Source organism: Lepidothrix coronata, unplaced genomic scaffold (assembly GCF_001604755.1).
Source record: "Lepidothrix coronata isolate B3197 unplaced genomic scaffold, Lepidothrix_coronata-1.0 Scaffold184, whole genome shotgun sequence".
Lineage (NCBI taxonomy): Eukaryota > Metazoa > Chordata > Aves > Passeriformes > Pipridae > Lepidothrix > Lepidothrix coronata.
The window spans coordinates 176,296-197,014 of record NW_016690364.1 but is presented as its reverse complement, the minus strand read 5'-3'; the positions used below and the strand labels follow the sequence as shown (position 1 = coordinate 197,014).

The 20,719-nt window shown below is 37.3% G+C and overlaps 1 protein-coding gene across 2 annotated transcripts in view; it reads left to right on the top strand.

Annotated features, from left to right (window-relative positions):
- The window catches only part of COL8A1 (collagen type VIII alpha 1 chain), an 86,094-nt gene that overhangs the window by 11,464 nt on the left and 53,911 nt on the right, over positions 1–20,719 (top strand). For both annotated transcript variants that reach the window (XM_017830828.1, XM_017830827.1), the window contains exon 2: positions 5,141–5,267. The gene's annotated coding sequence lies outside the window, so the exon portion shown is untranslated. The remainder of the gene's footprint in view (positions 1–5,140; positions 5,268–20,719) is intronic.

Genomic DNA, 20,719 nt, shown 5'->3' with positions numbered 1-20,719 from the left:
AACAGTGTAAATATAGGCAAAACCCCCAAACCCCAGCCTGGATCCTCTATTTTATGCCCTATTTGTGTGAGGTCCGTTTGCAAATGACAGTTTCCAAAGCCATGAGCTAAAGGCTAGCTTAGAAATTCCTCTCCAAGCTGACTATATCCATTCAACTGCCAATTGAGACACTGCTTTCTGCGTCGCTCAGCAGCAGCTTGTTGGACTGTCTATCACAGGACTCTGTGTCCGAGTCTAGCCTTCACAAAATGCTCTCTGTCTCACCTCTGTCCCCAGCTTTCAGACCACCTCCCAAGTATCTGACCAGTCTGCTAATAGGAAGATAAGGCACCCAGTCAACTAGTGTGTTTTAAGGGAGCATAGATATCGCATGGTAACTATTGAATGAAAATGTTTACAGAAAAATAGTTTTGTAAAATAGCTCAGACTAAGTTGTTGCTGAGGGTTGAGCTCAAGTTATATAAGCCAAAAAACACAGCTGTATCTTTTCTAGCTACAGCTAAAAACAGCAAAGTGTACTGGAAAAACCTTTCAGAGGGGGAGGGGAGATACTCTGCTAACAGAGGATTACATCTAGAAGCAAGTGTGAACATTTTTCTGCTCTTGTTGGTTCTATACCTGCAATAACACAAGGCAAGTGATGACTGTGGTTTGTGCTTTGACTGTCAAATGGCTGCTTTCACTTGATTCTGACATCTGCTGCATTAATTATTGTAGTAACAACTCTAGCCAGAAGCTGGACTTCAGAGCTATGCCCCAGTCTAATAACACAGCCTCAGCTTTACAAACAGAAAAAGTGAGGCAGAAAGGGATGAACTCATGCAGCACATGTATGCAGGCAGTTAATTGCACGTGCTATGATGTACCTTGTGACCTAAAACCTTAGAGGGAATATCACTGGAGGAAATTGGATTATGATTAGTAATTCTATGGGCCTTCGTGGTTTTGTCAGTAAATTCATCACTACAACTTTTCACTTTTTCCATCTTGCAGACTTTTGTTTATTTTAAATTCCCTTGTCCTGTCCAAGAGAAACCAAGGCATTTCTGTGAAAAAGCCTTGGTCAACTAAAGGCCCAGGTCAGGAAGTCTGTCTTGGGTATCACCTCCTCTAAACTCAAAAATTAGCAACAGTCCGAAAAAAGGTCTTGGTTAGGAAAGTAGTGAGATAGTCAGGACACAGCTTGCTGATAAAGTACTGGGAGATATGATGCTGGAGTGGAGGTACCAGTAAAGGCCCCTGGGAAGGGCTGGCAGGTTTGACAGTCCAGCCTGATGTGCCTTTGGAGCAAGAGCAAATGGGCATTCCAGCACTGACAGGAAAGGGTGCTGACAGTAATAAAGGTTGATGTGCAGAAGATGGACCCTTCTGTGCAACTGGCTTACTCTGGAGCCAAGGTCTTGGGACTGTAGGGCTGTTCTATTTTCCTTTTAGACCTAGATATATCAGCACTGACTTTTCCTCCTGGTCTTGAGCATAATTGGGGTTTGTGTCTTTTCGATTTACAAGGTAGCACAGAGACTAAAAGGTGGGATAATCAACTCCAACTTAATCAGTCTCATTGTGAGATACTGTTACTCTGGGAAGGTTGTGTTTCTGTCAAATTTTGTCTAGAAATGCACTCCAAGAAATGAGAGCCATTTCCTTTTACAACTAATGATTACATTTCCATTAGAAAGCTGTAGTTTTGAATTGACGTACTCTGAGAAAAAGCTTTGCTTAGAAATTCCTGCTTATTCCTTTGGGAAATAATTGGAATCACTTATTAAGTATAATTGCTTAGAAGTGGGGAAAAATCCACTGTCAGGAGAGGACATTCAGCATTTCCCAAATCATTCTTCTCTTTAAGTTCATGCAAATTGTCAATTGAAATCACTGCCTACTGACATGGGTCCTGTTCTTAATCCAGACAAGCATTAGAGAAAACTGTACTTCTGAAAACTACACAATGCAGCCTCCCTAAACTGCGAAGTTTTCCAGTCCTTACAGATTCACCCATGACACAGCAAAAACATCCTCCAAGCCTGACTGAATTTACACAGCAAAATAAGTCACTTCTTAAGTGTTTAAAAGTCATTGTGAAAGTGAAAAAATGAAATGTGCTGTATATCATCTCACAAAACCAGAAGTAGTTATATTATAAATAAACAGAGTTTGCCTGGTATTAGGGACATAGGAAATTCCATTCAAGAACAGACAAATGGCACATCTTGTCTGGTATCCTGTATCTGGCACAGGCCTATAACAGATGCTTAAAATACTTGGCTCCCTTGGTCTCACAGTCTTCCCTGTTCCACCTGCCACCAGTGCTATAAATCACAGTTTTCCTAACCTCTGGTGAAAGTCTCTTCCCTGCTCACTTGCATAACGTGGGAGGTGGAAGCACAAGCTGAGGGAATATATACTTGCCCTGTGTGATACTTATTACGTTGTCTGGTACCAAGTTTGCCCGAATTGTGGTTCTGACTGTTACAGAACATACAAGGTATTGCTGCCTGTATTGCCTGTGTAGCCAGAGGAAGCAGCACATAGATGAGGACTATGCTTGGCTGCAAGGAAAGCGGGGAGCAAACCCCATCTCACCCTCATTTATACACAGGCAGCCAGCGTACCCACTATGAGCCATAAATCAGCTCCCCTTTTTCTGTCAAGCTACTGCCTCCTAATTGTGTCGTACTACTCAATGACATTTATATCCTGGTGTGGCTTTCATAGTAACTATTATAGTTTAGCTCATGGTGACTGAAAATTAAATGGGTTTATTGTCTGTCAAGCAGAGTTCACTTTTGTCCTTATTCCAGATGTTATCAAAACATGGGTCATCTACCCAGCAGGTCACTTAATGCAGGTTCCCCTCTTTAGTTGGTGCTTCTAGCCATTGTGACTATGTGATGTGCCTGCACCCTAGAAAACTGACTGTGACACTCTCCCCTACTAGAAATGTACTTGCCACAGACCATGTCTCTATTTTCTACAGTCTCATTCATAACCAACATTGAATTCAACGGCACAGTTGGTTAAGGGCCTCTAAAATAGACAAACAAAAACTCAAAACCTTTACATTTGAAAAGTTAAAATTTAAAACCTCCCTTTGTATTAATTGCATTACAGCCTCTCTGCATTTTCCTGTTAAATATATTAGTATTTTAAAAAGGCTAAAGAGAACTTATGACTATAGGTACTACCAGGTAAGGTCCTATCACACATCATCTTGCAGAAACAACAGAGAAGGGCAGCTATAGAAATTATGATACTTCATGTCTAAGCTATATCATTTAAAAAATTGAATTTGAAGGAAAAAAACATGTCCCCCGGTTTGAACACATCATCTCTACAGTTGCTGAACGCTGCTTTTAGAGAATGATCTAATAAATCTTTACATATTAATAAGGGAAAACTAAGTCCTGACGGTGTGTGGGGGCTGTTGGATATACTTCGATATGTCAGCTTTCTCCACGCTCAAGGATTTTCTGATTTTGGTTCCATTCTGGTGAATATAACATTCAGTGCCAAAGGTCTGAGTCTAGAGCAGATCTTTGGTCTAGCTATCCCAAATTTGTATCCACAATGAACAAGGCTTTGAAACATCAATCTGCTTGAAAGAATGGACACATTAAAGCTACTACAGTACCTAGGAGAAGTTTGAATCCTTTAAGATATTCCAAATCAATATTACGTATTAATGGCCAGGCTTAGTATTAGCAGGAGCTCTGTGGCTTTCTGTACTTCTTTCCTGTTTCACAAGAGCAATGACTTTCAGAATATCCATCTTACTTCAGTCAGGAACAGAAGTAAAGGTTTTTCAAGGCAGACAAATGAGTTGGCCACTTGTTCCAAAGAAACAGAAATGGTGTTCCAAGTTTCCTAGACAGCTTTAAAAACTACATAGAGCAATTCAGCTGCTTAATCTATTATGTTCTACACCTCACATTTAAGAGGACACAAAATCACATGCTTTTTATTCCAGATATAAGCTTTTTCCCCCACAGCAGTCCTAAGCTATCTCATTTTGTCTCTGTCTTCAACATATATGCTGGTCATCTTGCTTGTACCATTCCCAAGAACAAAAGTAGTACTCTTCAGAGTAAAAAGCAGCAGCTGAGGTTCCCAGATTGCCACAGATATCCTAAATAACAGTGAACCAAGTTTCTTAATGTCTGTGATTGCATTTGCCCATTTCTTTAATGAGGATGTTAGTATTTTGTTTTCTGAGGAGAAATGTTGTAAATCTCAATTAATATATCCATTACAAAAAGGGCATGAATTACAACTTTAACTGTGCAGTAAAACAGAACCTCTATGTGAATAAATAATTATAAGGAGATATATAAAACTATAAAAATAACTTCTTTACTGCAAACCTTGTCTTAACAAGAAACATAACTCCTTCCTCCCTCAAGAAATTCGAATACACTGACTCATGTCTTTGTTTAAGTGTCATGGTAAATTTGTTCTTTTATAACATATAGTAGTTTAGCTTTGAACTTTTGAGTTTTGGAAAAGGCAGAGCGGAAAAATGTTTTCATGGGAGAAGAGTGCACATTCCAGAGCTGTCGACTGTTACTCGTTTATGAGGCGGGGGAAAAACTACTTTGGTTTTAGGCTTTGGTTGATGCAATTTGTTGTCTGGTATTTTGTGATATACCAGAGAGTTTACACTGTACAGTGAAGTATTTCAGTTTTCTCTCTCATTTTTCCAGCTTTCGCTTGTTCAAAATTCTGAACAAGCTTGAAACTGCCTGATGTTGAGGAGAGAAAAATTAGCTATGTAAAACTAGAAATAACGATCCTTTGTAATATACAAAGTAGTCCAATGAGAAAATAACTCACAATTGACTGTGAATTATAGAGCTACACAGAAGCATAATGGGGGAATAGAGATGATATTACTCACAAAAATAAAACAAACCAAAATGTGAGCCCTTCATGGCATCTTTGTAATGTGAGCAACAGTTTTAAACATGGTTTCTCTGTGCTGTTTCATGTTTATTTAATGTAGTAACATAAAAAAACATTAAAATAAGAAAATAAAATAAACTTTACGTAGCTTATTTATTCAAGTAAAGTAAAAAATATCTTTTTGCTGTCCTGCCTTTTTGAAGGCTATTAACATACCTTCTTTCTTCCCTTCTCTTTCTAGAAAAGAAAATGCAGATTGTCAGAATCCTTCAAATTTGATACTCAGCACTGTTATGATCTCCTCATTACTGGATGTTGAGTCTGGATATCAGAATCGGTAGAGTGAAGCACTCTCCTGTTAAACTGAGGTAATTTTCTTCCATAATTACAGAAAAAGTCTAATGCTGAAACAATGCAATTAACATGTCTTTCAAAGTTTCATTTCCTGGGAAAAAATATGGCCATTGAAAAGGATCTATCTTGTAAAAAATTTTAAGAGGCAAAGACTGGAAGCTACATGAGAATGCTGCCCTCAAGTCAAAGATGAGGAGAGAACTTCTCCATTCAGCAAAGCCAGAAGATGTCAGGATATTATTCTGAGAGAGAGAGCCTTTGCCAAGGACATCAACTGCTTTTCATACACAAATTGAGATAAGTTTCTGTTTACTGGGATGACTATCCATACAGGAGGTTATTTCAGAAATATTACTCACTCAGCATGAAAAACTGCATTTATGAAAGCCTACTTAACCAGTCACTGGTTAATAGCATCATGTTTTCCCTTAAGAAAGGAACTGCACACAACGCAGGCCTGATGTAGTCACAGCATGTTATAGGAACATGCAACTTAGGATGTAGATGGGAAGGCAGTCAGTTGCAGAATTGTAATAAAAAATAAAACAAAGCAGGTGGCCCATAAGGATGCAAAGACACAACTATCTTCAGAACTAAGCTATGTAAAAAAGATTTTCAGAAAGTTTTCTACCCTCACATGGCTTTACTGTATCCCTTCCTTTCCTGGCATATCAGTAATCAAGTAACGGTTAGTTTTCTGTCCATTGCCCTAACAGAATCACACAACATCCACAATATACTACCGTGAATCTTAAAGATGCTTCAGATAAGATTTAAATGGGTTTTCATATAATCACCACTACAGACAAGAGGAAAAGGAAAAAAAAATACAGAGATAGGTGCACAGGAAGATCAGCTAGAGGATAGTTGTATTCTCTGTAGTATATCTAACAAAGCTGTCGTGGGCTCCACATTTGCTTTCAAAGTAATGGAATTCCATTACAAGACAGTAACCAACACGGAGCATAGTTCTTTGAGGTCATTTAAAGTCTGGCTGTTAAACAAATGATACTCCAATTTTTACTTTTTTTCCAAGGTTTCATGATATTTCTCATTTACTTTCAGCAATTTTTGTCCTATCCATCTCCTAAACCTGCATTTTGAACCACTGAGAAATCATTTGCCTAAAGCCAGAACACCAATTTCAATACCTTTCTGTTATTAATATTCCTTAAGTTACGTTTCAGCTTCCAATCAAGGGAAACAGTTTCCCTTTTGATGCAAGTCCACTGTACAGTACCTTGGATCTCTGCTAGAATGCACACTGTGTCATGTGAACAATAAAAAGCAATATAGCTCAACTTTCCCAAAGTAGGTTGAATCAGGAGTTTTAAGGATAATCAAAACCATATTTTTACTTGCAAGCAGAGCCAGTAAGTCATTGAAGCTATACAAATATATTCGTATCCACATTGCACTTCATTATAGAAAGAATCTCACACCCAGGAACACAAACATTCTTGCTGTAGAATACTGAATAACTGCGGAACAAATAAATGGAAGAATACAGTGATCTTTGCCCGAGAAGTGCATCATAAAAGAGATTCTAGTAAAACAAGGTGAATCTTCAGACTTGTATAAACTTTTTTATGCCTTTCTTAGCAGACATTAGAAAACTTGAAGGACTTTGTATAGAGCAGTATTATTTACAAAAGCATTTAGTTTGTTGTGGGTTTTTTAATGCTCAGGGTCCATACAGGCAAGAAACTCGTTCCCATACTGTGAGATGGAAATATTGCTCACCCTTTTTTACAATACAAAGCTTGAGAAATAAAATTGAAATGATTTAGTCAAAACTGAACGCTTTCCTTATCTCAGAAAGGCAGCACTGCACAGTTCGGCCAAATTGTAGCTACCTGAAAAAGTGGAAGGATTTGATCATGTATGCCTGAAATCACACATTTTTAAGTTGTTCTAACCACAGTGTAGGCACAGCTTTACTGAATGATTTCACCATGCAGAGTTATTTCCCACGTTACTTTGTAACTCCAGTAAAAAAAATCAGGAATTGGAAGGTCATGGATGCATAGAAAAGAGAATATTGTGGTTTCTAAGAAAAATATTTATTACCAAGCAAGCTATTTTGATTTATTAAATGATAGCTTCCCGTCATAGTGTTTTTTGATATGGTGCTTGAAACCACAATGATTGTATAAAGCCAGGACCTTATTTGTTTAAAGGCATTCACTAGTGTTTTTCTTAATAGAAATATCAGTTCATGACAGTGCCAGGTTCATGGAAGCTCATCCAGGAATAAATTCTTGAAAAATTATTTTTTTCCTAGAGTGTCCATTAAGCCAGTGCAGTCACTGTGTCTTCTAACATTAGATTTATAGGATGTTATAATTAACAACAGGTGATGGGCAGCACTACATGCACAGCAAGTAAAGTGAAAAGACTGGCAACTCAAGAAGCACTTGTGATTCATCAAAACTTTTGCCTGCATAAACTCAGCAGTAAACCTGATAGGTTTGCTGGCAGTTGTTTTGGGTTGGGTTTTTTTTTGTTTGTTTTTTTTTTGTTTTTAATTCCACCACCACCATTTTTCCTTTTTCATGTCGAGGATTAGGGACCATCTGTCTGTTTTTAGAGTTCTGTAGCTTTTCACTTCTAAGTTTACTATCTATATAATGAAACAAATTATGCTTCCCTACTCACAGGGGACTTCTTGGAGGATTATGAACAAGCCCACTCAAAATTTTGAAACTATGCAGATTTTTAAGAGACGCTTGTGTCTCCGTTATTCCAGCTCTCTCAAACTCACATTCTGTACAAGTAACAAAAAGGAAAAAAAAGGTTCAAAAATACATACACTCTCCAATTTTAAGAAAAGCAGTTCTTCACTTAGGACTATAAAGGAGGGCAGAGGACATTGAAAAACATGAATTGGCAGAACAAAAATATGTCCCAAATGAGTTTTCATTTGCATAGCTAAACTAATGCCTTTTTTTTTTCAGTTGTGAGAATATAAGTGAGGCAAGGTATGTTGGGAAAGGAAATGGCTTTGTTTAACCAAGTGACAAAGAACATGCATCCCAAATCTTCCCAGAGATCTAACTTATATGAATCATCTCCGATGTACTAACCTGATATGACCGTGATATTCATGAGATAATTACATGTTGTAACATATTGATCATAACAAAGGAATAGTTTTTTTAATTAAAAAACATCTGTTTTGGATAATTGACTACATATCCTCGTGCACATTAGTAAATACTTTCAATGCAGTAATTGGTAGAAGTACATAGGAATAGTAAAAAAAAAAGGAAATCAGTATTTGTACTGTAGAAAGGATTGGAGGTTTTTCATGGATTTATTCCATGCTCTTGCCAGTATCATTCTCTGAGTTCCTCTACAAATAACTCTCATACATGAAATTATTTTCTACTAGAACTCTGAGTGTGTTTCTTCCCTGCTTTTATCCTTCCCACCCCAAAATACACTTGAATTAGTAACCCTAAAGTCCTTAGCTTTATTATATTAGAGAGCAATGACTATAATTCTAGATTTTATGTTACCAGGGTGCCAACAGGAACACATGGTGCAATGGTGACTTTATCCTGCCTGTTGCAGAGTTTGCACTTCATTAAAATTCACATCGCATTGCTTATCTATAACTGAGGCAAAAATTTGCCCAGGGGAACACTTGTTACTCTGGGTAATTAATCAGCAGTGATGGGAAATTTTTCTTAGTGTTCTTGATAATCTCTAGGGCATCATCCAACTGTGAAATTTTGGCCTTACTGAAGTGGAAAGCGAATTTCATCAGTGACTAGAACAGGCCAAGACATTTCTCACAAAGCACTTCTCGACCTGGTGTCATCTGGCAAAGCTTCTCTGTGCAGTCTTTTTTTCAGAGCTGGAGAAGCAGTTCATTTCTATTAAATATTTCACATGCATACATTAAAAGTCCTTTCTTTTAGTAATCATTAGCATATTTTAAGAAAGGTTCTGCACATTTTTCAGGGTAAATACCTTTTTTAAGAGCTTGAATCTATACTCAAAGTCTGAGCTCAGTGAACTTGCAATCACATCCTCAGTAAGAAAGTTGTGGGTTTGCATGTGCAGGGATAAAACACATAAGACTGTCAAAATGCTTAAAGACTCAAGCACATAGCTTGAAACAGCCTGAAACCTTCCACTTTCTAGAGTGAGGCTAGACTCAAAAATAATTTTTTTTATTAAAAAGATATACTCCCTCCATCAGATGCTCAAATTTAGAGTTGCGATACTGAAAATAATTATCACTTTAAAAAATCTCAAAACCCAATAGCATTTTGTTTTTATGGTTGTTAAGCATAGGGTTTCAAATTCGTATATGTTGAGACCAAACAGAGGAGTATTTTTCTCACTGAAGTGCTTCAGGATAGTTGAACTTCTACTGCACAAAAGTAGTAGAAATTTTAAAAAGACTGAAAATGTTTTCAATTCAAAAGTAGAATCCTCTCCAACCCAAAGAACTATTCAAACATCCAAGGACAAAACAGAGCTAGGTCTATTAGAAAAAAGGCCAATGATTTAGACAAGTGTTACACAGAGTTGAAACCAACTCAGCAATTTTATTTCCTCTCTTCAGCTCTTCCAGGTACAGCTGTACTGTTACTGACTGTAAAAGATGAATTAACACTTATTTCACATTTTTATCAACTATTCATTAGTTTAGCCATCCTAGTCCTAAAAACAATATTTTTTTCCAGCTATATCTATTTATAACAACATTATTTTAAGAGATTTAACATACACAAAATAATTGAATCCTGAACAGTTATGCCATATGGGACAGAAGTTTACAGGCTAAATTAAAATTGACTGATTTTTCATGTAAGCATTGCTGCAACATACAGAACTGCTGAATACAGATAGTGATGGACAGGTTTACCCAAGGCTCACAGTAAATCTGTCCTGATTAGGAACATTCTGTTTTATTCCTGGATGCTCTTGTTTTGAGTGTGTCATACTAGTTTCACTGTAGCAGGAGCTAAAGGAAAGCTTATTTTCTCAAATTACTAAATAGCATCATGAATTCTATTCTAAATAGCATTCATGAATACCATCACGAATGGACATTTCGAAAATTTTATTTCTCATTATGATGGCTAACACAAGTTCTCCGTAATAGATTCACAGAGGGACTAGCAATTTTATGAGTTTAGCAAAAGTTAGTGGCTCTCAGCATTAATTGCAGGCTTGAAAGTCTATCATAAACAAGTCATTGTATTACCTCGGATCCGAAAGAGAACTCTGCTTTACAGGTAGATACTTAGATAGATGTAGGTTCTTAATGCTTTTTCTTCTAAGTGAAAGTTAATGCTGATATTTTGCTTTTAGACTGAGCTCTCTTATTGAGTAAATTATAAAACAAAGCATTTCTGGGGTCAAGTTACCATGTGTGCCAAGAAGGTCTACATTTCAATGCAGGATTTGGATGCAAGATTTGTACCCACATTATTCAGGCACATAACCTCCCCTGAATACTCCCACTGATCAGGAGCGAGGCCACCCACTGCTTATGTAAGTCTGTGTACAGTTTTATTTGTGTGCTTCAATTCCTTTTTGTGAAAACACGCTGACAATATGCTGCTTTACAAAGGAGATATGATGACAAACTGATTTTGTAAACTAGTGACATGTTGAAGAATGCTTAGCAATACTCATTGAACTCAAGGATAGAGCTACATGAATTCTGTCCTAAAGAACTTACAAGCTTCCTACTTCATTGTAAGAGACATCCCCATTGCTTACCTAATTTATTTATGTGTCCTAGGATGCTGATCCAAAGCAGCTACAGGTAACTCAATCAGTGAAGTGACTGTAGACAAAGCAAATCTTTATGTAATACTTTTCACACTGGGGACAGAATTAAGTGTCTCCCTGATATTTCATCTTATATTTATGCAAGTGTATACATGCTTATATATAAAAGTTTCTTTTTGGGGAAAGGCACAATAAAACATTTCAAGTAAAATCAAAAATCATATAGGAACAATACAAACTACACTGTATTTGGGCTGTAGAAATAAGGGAAAGATGAAGGCTCTTCGTGCAAATAAATTACCTTAAACCTTTTAGGTGAACAGCACAACAAAACCCATAAAATTTACAATTCAGCAAAAACATCCTGTATATATTTGTTCCCTTATTAAATGAATGAATACTACCAAGTCTGCTAAAGACCCATGGGAGGTGTATTCTTGTCTTTAACAAACTCTACTCATGCTACATCACATCCATATACATACTGGGACACCTGCTGTCACTGTATCAGGAAAAAGCTCTGGTAGCAAGGGAATGAAGGAAATTACAACATCAAGGCTTTCCAAAGATTATTATCCACTTGCACAGAATTACTCATACCACACCACCAAAAACTTTAGTATGACTGGTCCCAAAACTCTGCAGACATGCACCGTAGAAACCAGCTGTAACTGTACAAACTTGCCTGAGCTTAGTGCTACACCTGGCTACAAATTTGAAAAGTAGAACAGGTTACAGAATTTATTGAGCCTCAGAACTAATGGATTAAAAGAAATAATTATTAATATGATTTCTTTCAAAATAATAATTCCTAAATTACAATATTTTTGAAATTAGTAAGAAAAAGAGCAGCTAAAAAGATCTTCATAGGATTATTCATAGACTTAGACAAGTTAAAGATGGAAAATAATTAGATCATCCATCTCATTTTCCTGCCAATGCAGTATTGTTCCCTGCAGTACATTTTCTAATGCTTAGCTTTTGAAGCCTCTTGAGAAGGGAGATTCCAGCATTTCTTTTGGACACATTCTGGCAAACTCTCTCAGGCAGGTTTTTTCTCCTCTGTCCAGCCAAGCATTTCCTGTCTCTTCTTATTGCCTCTTCCGCTCAAGAATTCTTCCTCCTCCTTGGTGCCAGGGCCCTTCAGGAATCCAGAAGGGACGCACTGCCAACAGGAACAGATACTCCCAAAATAGTATATTCCACACTATGGAATATCTATAGCAGACAATTTTTGGAGAACATTCTAATAGGCTCCTTTTGTTGACTGCTCTTTGTGTGCCAGATGGGAAGAATTCACCTTAAAGGTGCTTAACCACCTTGGAACATTTTTAATAAGATAATTCTTCAGTATGAACTTCGTGGAGAGTGTCTGTTAAAACCAGAGATTGGCTGCCTCAGACCAGGCTGGAAGGACTGCTGAATTAACATCCTGCAAGGAACAATAAGTGCTATGTCACTAGTGATATGTCCCTTTCACTAAGTGGACACAAGAAGAAGGCCTGAAGAAAGAGCAAAAAAACATGGAGATGTTCTTGACCCAGTGGTGACTGAATACAAACCCATCTGTGCTGTATGAATGTACTCAGGACACTATCACATATAGGTACAATATTCACAGTCATGCTATAGACGCAGTAGCCCATTCCAAGCAGTTCTGTTATTGACAAAGCAGTTGTTGGAAAGGATTTATTACCATTCAGCAGGCTGTGTGCAGACTCAGCATCATGAAATCCTCACATGTGCTTGTGAAGAGATCCCTCTGTAGTTCCTGCAAAAGCTGGTGGTTCATAAGGAACCCTAGGCCAAATACAGCCTGCGGGATTTTAGACATCTAAAGAGTAAGTCAAGACAGGAATTTAAAGTGTGGTTTGCTGAGTGGAAGTGTTAAGCTTGTCAGATTGAGTAATACAGCCTTTTAACCTAAGCAGCCCAAGTCTGCTATCTTGATGAAAACATTGTACTATAGGTCATGATAAATATAATTCTTGAACTAGAAGTTTAGTTTTTTCTTGAAGGGCACTTCGGAATATTTTCTTAGAAGAACAACAAATGTGAAATATCTTTTTGTTCTTGAAATTTGAGCAGGTGGACTTCATAGTCACTGGTCTTGCAAAACAGTTTGCAGCAGGGAAAGATTAAGTTTCCGTTACCTAATTCAAAAGACTGGCCAAATATAAAACAGAAATGATGAAAGAATTTGGTTGTAATTCTGTCTGTTTCTTTGAAGGGACAGAAATATTCTTGGATGTGTCCTTTGTTTTGACACATTTATACCGATTACAAATGGAAGTGCAAAGCTGGAGTATTATTTCCTCCAAACTGTCTCAGCCCCGATTTGTTCTAGTGTCTCTGACAGAATCCCTTTGATAGTAAAGGAACTTTCACTTTTAACATAATTGTTCTTGAAGGTGTTTAAAGCATCCAGAAGAGAAAAGGAAATAGTTCTACAAGTAATTTGTGGAAATCTGGAAAGTATCTATAACTTGTAACTTACACAAGGCAATGTAATTTTAATAAATCTTTTGCTTCTCTTTTAGAAACAAAAAAAAAGAGTAGAGCCAGAAAAGGTGCATCAGTACCTTATTTCAATTAAAATTCAGAGAGCTAAATCAGTGTCTTCCTTTTCCTTCATATTTTAGTGTAACTGTCTTGGATGCTGCTTACTTCAGCAGCATTAATTTGAGGAGTGAAAGCTAATAAGTGAAAGACAAGCAAACATGGAGTGAAAAAAAAACATGCAAAAATTAGATCTTTATAGACTTTGTTTAAAGAACTGTAAGAAGATTCACAAAGGAGAAAATCAGAACAAATGTCCTGTGAAGTGCAAGATGTTTGTCCCGAACTACAGAAAACCTGATGGTCATCAAATGGCATCCAATTTATATTTTTAAAGTTATGCCAGTCATATAAAAAGGGCTTATTTAATTGTGACATGAGTAGAAAAATATATACTTGTTGCTTCTAAGAGAAGGAAAAAATAATTCAGAGTATCTGGCAAGGCTGAATTATTTTTAGTTAGCAACACAGTAATCATTGGTCCCATCAGCACACAATACTTCCTGCTTTCAGTGATGCACTCCCTGGGAAGGGGCAGTGAAGTCCCATTGGACACATCTGTGCTGTTTCACTTGCTGGCAAATTTAGATTTTCAATTAATTCTTTCCTACTAAGCTGTGGAAAGACAGTTTCTGGGAAGGCAATGGAAAACGTCCCATTTGAGTGGGGCAAGCTCCATCCATTATGATGGATGGGGCAAGCAAATTATAAGGTAGCCTAAACTAAGTTTCAGTCTACACTCTGACAGGAGGTCAAGTAAAGAACATTCATACACTTCTGGTGAAGGTGATGTTTATGGATAGGATTGCTGCTTGGGCAAGTCCCCTGTTAGAGCTTGAGACAGTAGCTTCAGGGTAAAGACAGTACAGTAATACTGCAAAGACTTTTAATATCTACTCAATATTCAACTTCCTTTTGAATCAACAGTCACAGCAACTAGGAATAATAATAATAATTATAATTAAGAATCTCTTCCTTAGAGCTATGCATGGAAGTTACTGTCTGTAATATTTCTATCTATTCCATCAAAGGCACAGTCAAACAGAAAACTTACTAAAAAGCACAATTCCCCTGAAAAGTCAGAGGGGAGAGAAATCAGATTTGCAGGCTTTTTCTCCTATATAAGCACCAAACTATTCAGATGTTTGCCAGTGCTTGTGCAAGATGCATAAAATTGAAGAGGAGGACTTCTAGGTATTTGCAGAGTTTCCACTCCCATCCAGAAGAAGCAAAATCTTTTTTCCTAATTTGTAGAAATCAAATAATTTGTCTATCTGCTCATTTAGGAATTCATAATCAGAAAAACAAACAAAAGCAAAAAACAAAAGCTAGAACACTCCCAAAAAAGCCCAGAAAGCACAGATCCCCAAATACACCACAGTCAGTTTAATAGGTAGGTATAAAACAGATATGGATGACCAATATAACACTGCTTAAAGCTATCTGATTTGCACCCAAGCACATCCAAAATAGATGTGGCTGGTTTAATGAGCCACTGTGTGTTAGAACACAGGAGAAACATTTTCTTGAGGTACATTTCCTGTTTTCCTCTCATTATCCTTTAGAATGGAGAGGGATGGTGCTTCCTTCTCTCACTGAGACAGATAATCCCACAGTTTAAGCTACTACTTTGATAGAAGCAGAGGAAAAAAAAACTAAGTCCAAATTCTCATGAATAAGCATGTCAGGCATCTTAACAAATACTTTGCAACAGCTTCCAAGCTCAATGATGGCATTGCCTTGAAACAATCCAGTGAAGATGAAATCAAGTAAATACAACTGTGATTTGTTTATAATATTTTTTTCACATGTAAAATAACTTTATAATGCAATTATGTTGTTCCTGGAAAGACTTGCTGCAGAGCCATATTACAAACTGGTTCATTCCCTCTCAAGACAGCAAAAGACATTCACCAGACAGAACCTGTGTAAGGCAAATGATTTCAAATTCAGTTGTGAGCAGCTTCATGATTCTGTACATGATTCACTACATGTGTGCAAACTACCTTCTTTAACAAGCCTTGAGAGTTTTACACTGAACAGAGCAATTGAAAACCTTTGTGGTTAAGCAGCTGTTCGTATGTGTCTTCCAACAGAAGTCAGCTTGACATAAACCATTTCCATTTAAGCTTCAGTTGATATTCCATGCCATTTATTTTGTAGCTGCTGCCTCATCCCAGCTCCTTTAGCAGCTCTACATCATGGAACACAGCTCACTAGAAAGTGCAATTTGCGACAAGCAGTAGAGACTACAAAAGCTCATGAAAACCTCACTGCTGTTTGTGCTGTCCATTGCAGCACCCACAGAGCTTTGTCAGGTATTTTAGCAATGCTGCTATGACGACAGCCCCCCCAGCTCTACAAACAGCAACACAAACCACTGTCATTCTTCAGGTGTGAAAGATTGGTGACAGCACCTAACTGTGAGGAGCAGAGGGCAAGTTTTGATTGTGGAGGTCATAGCCAAGTCCTCTAACAAAAAATTTCAGTGACGTTTTAGCTCCCACACAAAGCAAACATAGTGTTACTTGCTAATAACACTTGGTCTCCCTTCTCTGTCAGATATGACACTTAAGCTCTGCCAGCCACCCAACAGTTGCTAAAATAAATATGCAGTGCTACTAGCAGGTATCGCTTCTTCTGCTCCACCCTTCATCCATGCAGTCAAGACAGAGTTTCTCCAAGAGAGAAAGAAACCTTATAGCTTTCTTTTGACAGAGAAGGAAGACCTCAATTTTGTAACCGCTTTCATTAATTTACCAAAGCTTGCATATTACAAAGTAATATTTGTCCAGTGAGCTTAACATGAGTGACAGTATTTAGTTTAGCACAAGCAGTCTCTGCAGAATAATTTCCCCAATAGTAGTGTCTTTGACTGCACGATATTCAGGCTCCCTCTTCGTGTTTGTTTGACATGAACACTTCACATGAACCAGGAGGACATAATTTGTCAGATACACTGCTTTCTCTTCTTTAAGGATATTTTGAGATGCAAAGTCTCTAAAAAGCATAAAGAAAAAAAATACAGACCTGAACTCCAAGCCTCTTCTTACACAACTAAGTTGTCATTCATCTTTCTATCTCCTTCCCTTCTCTCTTCTTCCTTCCTTTTTAAAACTATCTTGGATTTATCCTCTGATTTCATCCAAGTTTTAAAGTTGCTGTATTTTGGAGATAGGGTATATGGTTTCTTAAAGCAGGTTCCCACTTCCATGGCAAGGTCTATTGAACGTTTCAAACTAAGTGTTTCTCTTAAACTGTACGTAAATTCATGCATAATAGTTCACATTTGTTTTATTGGTTTGGTAGGGGAACTTGGATTCTGCTTTTCGTATAATTATCTAATAGAAAGATTCTAATGCAGAAACACAGCTAAAGCAGCAATGAAAAGGCTTTAATATTTTGTAATTAATTTCCTGCAGTTAATTCCTTATGATTTCTGACTGATTTCACAGGTCATTGGACTTGCCAATATGTTTGTGCTTGAGTCACTTCCTCGCCAGATAAAAAAAAAAAAATTTCTAAAAGGAAACAAGCTACCTCCACTGCTAAATACAAGACAGGGCAAGAAATAATTAAGAGAGACAACAAAAGCGGTACAAGTAATTATTTTTGCATTTAAACCAAAATACCCTGTTCCTAGATACTCCGTTAATTTCCCATCATAAATGTAGCCAAAAATAGGACAGCAGAGTTCCCACTAGACAAGTGCTCCCTGAGAGAAAGCAAAAGCCTTCCTTGTAACGTGATAGGTACAGATCAGACAACGATTTCCACATCATTTGTTGGGATACCATTCACTGTTTTCTGTGGATATGAAACTGTGAAATCGTTAGCATCTATTTATTTCTACCCAGACTTCAGTTTGCTCTGCTCATGAAACAGACTGGTTTATTGGCATCTGTAAGATCTTAAATTTATTAAAGAATAAATCTACGGTAAGTTCAAATGCTAACTCAATTAGGGTGTTTATATGGGGTCTTTGCACAATGTTTATGAGATGAAGTTTGAAGTAAAACCCAGACATGTTCTGTTTCTGTTTTGTACTACAAAGATTGCAGTGCAGCTAGGAAACATACTTCAGTGAGTCACATCTTGGAAAAGAAAAAGATAAATGGCTAAAAATGCAATAATAGTAGGATATCTGGAAATAAACACTAACTGAGTTAGCAGACGTTTTTGTAGTCCTTCTCACAATCACTTCTGGTACACTTTCAGGATGTTTCTTCTGCTACCCAACTTTAAAAAAAAAAAAAAAAAAGGGAGACAATCACTTCTCTTGATTCCATTACATCCATAACAAAAAGCAACAGAATTAATTTGTGTTGCTGTTCTGTATTCAGCTGAGTAAGGCTATAGAGGTTGAGATTCCAGGTATTTGCCATTTCAGTGTTTAGCTCTTAATGTATAACTTTGTTTCTGATCTCAGAGTTCCTTGCAAACGTAATGAACCAGTGCTTTAGTCTTGCAAGACACATAATTTTAGCAGGTTCCCCTGATATGAAGCTGGAATTAAAAGGGTCTAATTCCCTACAGCATGCTCATGCATAAGTACTTACAGTAGCAGAAGTGGAGAGGAAAAGCACCAACAATTCCACTGGTATCATTATATATCTACACTGGTTTTATTTTCACAGAGGTAATCATTACACATTTACACATAAACACCAAAAGAAAAAGGAGAAAAGCTTGCAGTAAGTCATGAAATACAATTAATTTGTCAAAATTAAGGCCCTTGATTGGTTCAAAGTCTTTCCCTTGCAATTCTAACTTTTCACTTCATTCCTACTGTTTGGCCAGGGTAAGAATGGTGTAGGAAGTCATAGTCCAGTGCCTCTGTAAAGCAGAGGAGTAGGTTAGGTCCTACAAGTAACTTTCTGGCAGTGTTTGGCTTCGAGTGTCTCTTCTTGCCCTAAATACGTTCCCACAGTTGGAAGATTTTGAGTTAGGCCTACACCTTTTGTCACAAGAAACACTGCCTTACTCATCTCCTCTACCTCAAAGCAGGGCTTTCCTACATTGTAGAAGTTGAACCATAAACAGGACCAAAATAATCTTTACCTTAAGCAACCTTTTTTAAAATGTATTACTAGAACAGCTGCTTGCTGCACCCATTGCATTTCCAAGCATATACTGTCACCTTTTCAAAGTCACTAGAAATTTATTTTGAAGCAGAAGCAGGGGGAAAAGTATCCAACAAGTCGTCTGATTTATTGCAGTAACCCTCATATACATGCAGTGTTAAAGTGATCATAAGGTTGGCTGTAGAAATGCTATGTAATTCAGTTCAGTGGAAAGGTTTAAAGGATTAAGTGATACACATATGCTTTTGTAATTACATCAATATGTTAAAAACCCCAGTTTTTAAGAAAAATGCTAAATCACTGTATAGTATATGCAAGCTAAACCAAGAGCTTACTTTGGAGAGAAAAGTGAAAAGATATATCTACCAAGTTAGATAGCAAAAGTTTTGGCAACTCTGAAGATCTGGAATGCGTCTGCACGTAGGTGCGATTCAAACCAGTATACACACGTTTCCAACAGCAAGATCTGTAATTCCTCACCATCCTACCAAAAATGCTGAAGGATTCTGATAGTTCATACACTACCTTGGCTGAGCCTGTGTGTTCACTGGTGCCAGATACCACTCCTAGTGTTTGTAGTCTTCTACATGGATAGCAGGACTTAGTATCCAAGCAGTCCCTAATGCTGTTGCAGACAGGGTTATTTGTGAGAAGAACTGCATGCAGGGTTTACCTTTCTTTTTATTGTTTTGTTCGTATGGTTTGGTTTTTTAGTGCTTGGGGTTTTTTGGGATTTTTTTGGTTTGTTTGTTTTTTTTTTTCCTAAAAAGAAATGTTTATCTCAGTGTGATGTTTCCTGGTCTATCCATCTATTCCTTTCCTCCCCTGAATAACTTTGAGATCACTGGCCAATTTGAAACTCATCCTGAAAGAAATCTGAAAGAAAATTATATCCTTGCATAAGTTCCTGAAAATCAGTGGGCAAGCAGTGGGTAGAGAAACAATTTGGCATCTTCACAGAAGGAAAGGCAGACAAGATTCATCTGTTAGTCATTCAGTTTAGCCTAAGGAAAGTAAAGAATGCAAATCCAGAAGAAATCAAAATTCATTAGCTTTGCTGCTCACATAGCAACTTGGACAATCCAGTTGGGTGACACAGTAAGGGAACCATTTGGGATCCAATGCTGCTTCCTCATTATTGATTGAGGTAGGAAGGGAATCTCAGTGGAAATATAGTGAAACAATACAGTTCAGGAACTTGCTCTCGTATCCCTTTCTGACACCACATCTTCCAAACATCAGTCTGTGGTTGGGTTCTTTTGTGTGGTGTTTGTTTGTTTTAAAGTGTCACAGGACAGTTGCGTGTTCCAGAATAATGGATTGTCCTTTAGGGAGTATTTGCTTTATGAGACTATTCCTCGAGGACCCGGTTTAGACCAATGACACTGAAGAGCAAATGATAAACACATAATTCAGTTTTAAGAAGCAGGGTGATCCACATGGCAAAAAAGAAGAAAAAAAAATAACGACTTACAACATTTTTCATTGGCTTAATTTGTCATGTAAAATCCTGCTAGGATTCTTTTGTATGCTAACTTAGACTACAGCTGTTGGGGTGTCATCCAAAGGTAACTTCCATTAACAAAGGAGATATTTTCCTGGTTAGGCTGCAGACTGAGTAAAGGAGAGATAGGGATAAGCTGGTTTTAAGAAAAAAAAATTCTAGGAATAATCCATTTTTAAAGAGCAGATAGGGATAGGAGTTTATATTGCATTTTGAAACTAGCTTTTGCTAACATCATTGACTCACAAACTGGATTCAGTTTTCAGCCACATGGATGTTACACTGGGTTTGAGCATGATGGAATTATTCGTAAACTTCAGTCCACTGGTTAACCTAGTTTTGACTCAGCTTTCATGTTCCCTTGAATAAAAAGATAGAATGACCTACAGCAGTTTGTGTTCTGTGGGGAAAGGAGAGGTGTTCAAAGCTATGAAAGGGATCTGAATGTCAACTATTCTAAATCGTATCTGGGGGGAGAAAAACCAACCTATTCAGAGAGACAGACTTACCAGGGTAGCTGAATGGAAAAAAAAAAAAAAAAATCGGCTGCCACATTAAGAAT